General features: G+C 42.7%; 1 non-coding gene across 1 annotated transcript; it reads right to left on the bottom strand.

The window, feature by feature from the left end:
- Window positions 1–4,320: 4,320 nt before the first annotated feature.
- On the bottom strand, window positions 4,321–4,453 carry LOC114502180. The gene has a single exon (XR_003685032.1). It is a non-coding gene; the product is annotated as a small nucleolar RNA SNORA36 family (small nucleolar RNA).
- Window positions 4,454–5,120: the final 667 nt, after the last annotated feature.

Consider the following 5,120-nt stretch of genomic DNA (forward strand, 5'->3'; position numbering starts at 1 on the left):
AAGTAAAACTTAGTAAGTAGTAGCTTTAAAAAATGACAGGTTTGGGTTGGTTACAAAAAGAGTGCCACATAAAGGTAGTAAATATTTCAAAGGTTGTGGCAGGAGATATGAGGAGGAAAGTGAGAAAAGGTAAGGAATGAAAGAAGAGGAGGTGATAAACTTCAAAAGCACACTTGATCTTGGCATGTTGCCTTGGAAGCTTGGGGGTAGTGTAATAGAGCAGCAAAATTGCAATGAAGGAAAACATTCAACCAAAGAAAGTAGGGGAGAAATGCAAAACAGGCCCAAGAGAGATAGAAAAGTCCCACCTGAAGTGGTCCATTGAGTCCCTTAATTTGCAAGGACCATGCTACTTCCTTGCCATCTTCCTGTCAAAAAGAATTGTGCTGTGCACACATATTGGACAGCAGGTGCTTAATTCTGTGTGCCAACATCAGGCTCCTAATAAGACTTCTCCCTTTTGCTTTTACTTAGTGGAAATGAGAACAAGCCAAGGGTGAGGTTCCTGTGGGTGTTTGGGGTTTTCACAAAAAGACAAACTAATTAGCCTTATTTAAAATACAATTGTTCCTTGAATTGCTATGCATAAATCCATTTCAGGTGACTGTCTGTCACAGGCCCTATTTGCTGGTTAACCTGCTCAGTGTGTTCTTTGACCTAAACAAGAATAGGACAAATAAGAAGCAAAGACCCACTCAGTGTCCTAGTCATTAAAACTGATTTTCCCTGAAGGAGCAGCTCACTTTGGGAGTTATAAATAAAACGAAATAAGCTATTCAAAAGAGGCTTTGAGACCAATGACTGGAGCAGGCCTGGTTGTTAGAATGGAACCTGTTTGGCATTTGGGATTTGGGTGGAGATGGTGTAATGAGGTACAGCAAGGGCCCTGCAAAGAGGGTATTAGTAATGGGGTCCAGAACTTTGGTGTCCAAGAAAATATAGAATATCCCCCCATACACTCAAAGCAGGCTGCCATGAGGGATGAGATACATGGAGCAAGGCTATTGAGAGTTATTTTGCATATCAATAACAGAGGGAGAGCTTCCTATGTGATATGCAAAAATGGTTATTTTTCATATCCACAAGTCTAGCTAGGGAGATGGGAGTGACTTTGACCTGTGATGTAACTAGGGGGCAGCTCCCCTGGTTACAGCACCTGCGAGAGGGCTTGGATATGGTTCACTCCATGCCACAGGGCCATGCCTGCCTGGACTTACTATGGCAGCCAAGAAAGGTAAAGAAACTGCAGGAGTGCTAGCAAGTATAGCCAATTGTGGGAGGAGTTGGAATGGGGTTACAGCGGAAGATTCACACCAGGATTTAAACCCAGGTGCTGCAGCTGAGCTTTTTGCTTAACTACACACTTTTGAGAGTGGAGAGGGGGTTCCCTTGACCATGTGGCTTAGGAAGCAGACAAGCAAGATGTAGCAACCATGCAGAGCTCTCTCTCTCCTACCAGTTTCAAAGAATGCAGAAAGACAATGCAAGACCAAATGGGCAGGAAAGGGGTGAAAGGACTCTCACTGGTGAGCCATGAGAAGGTGCCACATGATTTTGGATTAAGAACTGGAGATCTTTTGGACACCGCTGATGGTACTGGGGACAGTGGGAGACCTGCCTAGCTAAGCACAGATTACTTAGTGGAACTGGGAGTCTAGCTGAGCTATAGACTTCTATTTCTTATTCCCGAGATACAGTACCCCTGACTGGCCTGACTGGGCAAAGGGGGGAAGGAAGGATGTGTGTTTATGGGTGTTTTAAGGGACTTTGGGATTTTAATGATGACATTCTGCCATTACTCTAAACCTGTATAACTCCTGAATAAATAGTTTCTTTCCTTTTTACCAAACTGTGGCATTGAGAACCACAATTCCTAAGGGTGGCGGGAAAGATGAACCTAGGACAGAGGAACCCCAGGGGAGGGGGCTTGTTTTGGTAACAGTATCTTGGTCCCCCATGGTTCCATTCTATAACAATGCCATGTCAAACTTTGTGGATGGTTATTCCCAAAACACACACATCTGTTTCAATTGCAGATGTGAATACGCTGCAACTTCCCTGGTTCTTGCTCCACAAACATCTAAACCATAACCAAGGACAAAGCTGAGACACTTTCTGGGGTCAGCCAGCAATGTGTTCCACTTCAGCAAATCAGACCAAACACAATCATTTCCATTGAAAAGTGCCATTGGACACATACAATGGCATGTGCCCACCTCACACAAAACAAACTAACCACAAAGCTCATCCTTTCACACGTGGTGTGGATGGTGGAAGAGTTGTTATCTTACAACTTAGTTTTTCAATGGGATAAAAGTTGCCCAGTAAATTGGGCTGAGAGGATCTTTTCCCACATAGCCATCACAAGGGATTTTGATGTGCTTATAATTTACAGCAACCTAGAGGAACAGAGGATCTGAAAGTGATTTTGATTTAAAATGCTGTAGAACCCAGTTATTATATTGCTTATTAATGCTGATCCTCAAATAATTACCAGATATAGTTTGAGAACCACCCTTCCCCACCCCAAGTCTTCATGCTTTAGTAAAATCTTCAAATATGGGCTTGTTGTAGTGGTGTCCTACAGGGTAAATGGAGGTAGTCTGGCTTCCTCACCCAGGTGTCTGGCCAACTAAGGAAAGCAGTTTCTCATAACCTTGAGAATGGGTCCGACAAATGGTATCCATAGCCTTGAGTGGGCTTGCATGAGCAGAATGAAGCTCTATTGTTTTTGTCTGGTTTTGTCTGTATTTAGTATATTAGCAGGTTAGGGACTTCCCACTGGGAGAGAGAGACAGGTGACATGCAGTGACACAAGCAGGGACACACAGCTTGCAGCATGCATTGATTACCCACCCTTGAATAAAGGGATGTCAGACATCCTAACAGCTTCGTGCATCTTATTCTATCTGTCTGAATGAATCCCATGAACCTGTCTGGGTTGCAACATACATCCCATCTTATTTATGGGGTCTGTCCCAAGGACAGACCCTCAGAGTTTGGGGTCTAAATTTTTACAAGGATGAAAATTAGGTACAGTTGAAATTGCTTTTGGAAAATCCCTCCGTATGCCCACAAGCCCAGCCAGAGGCTCAACTGTGTGAGGCTGGGGCTGACACTCATGCCCATCAGGTGAGGAGCAGGAGGAATAGCTATGTGGTTGAAACTGTCACTTCCCTTTCTTGCTCTTTTTGCTGAGGATGGGGAATTTCACTCTAGCCAAAGTGTAATTTGTATAACTTAACCCTGATTGGCACTCCCAGGACTGATAGTCCTCCTACAAACACAAAAAGTACTAATGTGTGCTTTTGTAGGGGAGTTTGTGACCATTTGGTTCCCACTGCTTAATAATAAAGAGCCTCTGTTATCTCCCCAACCAAAAGCACTGCCAGCTTTCCCATCACTTTTCTCTCATTCTCTCCTAAACAACCTAACTAGGGCATTGGAAGACCTGTAAGACTCCTCCCTCTCTTTCTCTTGCTCATCACCATTTCCAAACGCAAAGCTCAAAGCTTCCTATAGGGACATCCCTGAGATTTCAAACACCACCTAAGGACTCCAGTGCTAAAGAACCCTCCCTTATAAAATGCTCTATTGTCATACTGACCCCAAAACTCTGCACAGGTATGGTTTCATTTTTTTTTAATACATTGATCGGTTGCATCTCACACACCCCCAACTGGGGGACTGGCCTACAACCCAGGCATGTGCCCTGACTGGGAATCAAACCAGTGACATTTTGGTTCACAGGTCAGCACTCAATTCACTGAGCCATACCAGCCAGGGCCCAATTTTTGTTTCCTGCTCACAAATTCCCTATTGCTTCCTCAATAAATGATACACCCAGTTTAGCTACTCAAAGACCTTATCAATCTCTTTTTCCAAGTTTATTGCATATTAATGTATTTACTGTCTTGAATCTTATGTATTTATTTACTTACTTACTTACTCACTTACTTATTTAGGACTTATAATGAGTCCAGTACTCTGAGAGGTCTCTAATGTATGCTGTGTGTTTGTCTACTCAGGTTGCATAGTAAACTAATCCCAGTGACAATCCTATGAGGAGAATACCATTACTTCCATTTTAATAGGTGAAAAAAGCTGAAGGTCTCAGAGGTTCAGAACTAGTAATCTGTAGAGCTTGGACTTGAATTCAAAGCTATCATATTACAAAAGCCTTTTCTGTCTTTCTCTTTCTCTCTTTCCCTTTCTTTCTTTCTTTCTTTCTTTCTTTCTTTCTTTCTTTCTTTCTTTCTTTCTTTCTTTTTCTTTCTTTCTTTCTCCTCCTTCCCCCTTCTCCTCCTCCTTCTCCTCTTTTTTTGTAGGCTGGGAGGAAAATGAATAGAGCAATGCTTTCTATCCATCATCTCCCCAAGCCTGTGTTTCAATGTCCCAAAGTTGAATTAACAGGACAAAGAATCTGCCCTGAACTGAACTCAACACTTTGGAAAAGCCCTGTTTTTCTTGCTGTCATACATTATCAAGAGAAACAGGGCCCTCCCAGGATGGCACAGTAAAATAGCTGAAGCCTTTTGTCTTTTTCTCTCTGTCCACACATCCAGGAATCTTAGTGTCCACACTGCAGTCTAATCTAGTCTTGTTGGAACTGGGTGGTGTTTCACAATCCCCCCAAATAACCATCTGCTAGTTCTATCTGTTTATGATTTTCTCCCCTTCTTCTGATATCAACTCAGCTTTTCTGTAGTTGAGTATATAATACTGAGTTCAAGAGTTAACTCAGTGTTATATCTCCCTTTTGCCTCAAGGATTGGTGTGATATTGTGACTTATAAGAAATTTATATTGGTTTTCCTGTTTCTGGCACAGAGCTCCCCAAACCCTTAAAATTTCTTGTGATAAGAGTAATAAAGGTTCCTTTTGTTATGTTGAGTGACTTTTGAGGAACCAATCATGTAATTAGAGTGTAGAACTTCCAGTCTCACCTGCCCCAACCAGGGAAAAGTGTTAGAGATGGAACTCAATCACTGATGGCCAATGACTTAATCAATCTTGTCTCTGGATGAAGCCTCCACAAAACCCAAAATGACAGAGTTCGAAGGCTTCCATGTTGGTGAACACATAGAGATTTGGTGACAGAGGCGCTCCTGGAGAGGGCAC

Source organism: Phyllostomus discolor, chromosome 7 (genome assembly GCF_004126475.2).
Source record: "Phyllostomus discolor isolate MPI-MPIP mPhyDis1 chromosome 7, mPhyDis1.pri.v3, whole genome shotgun sequence".
Classification (NCBI taxonomy): Eukaryota; Metazoa; Chordata; class Mammalia; order Chiroptera; family Phyllostomidae; genus Phyllostomus; species Phyllostomus discolor.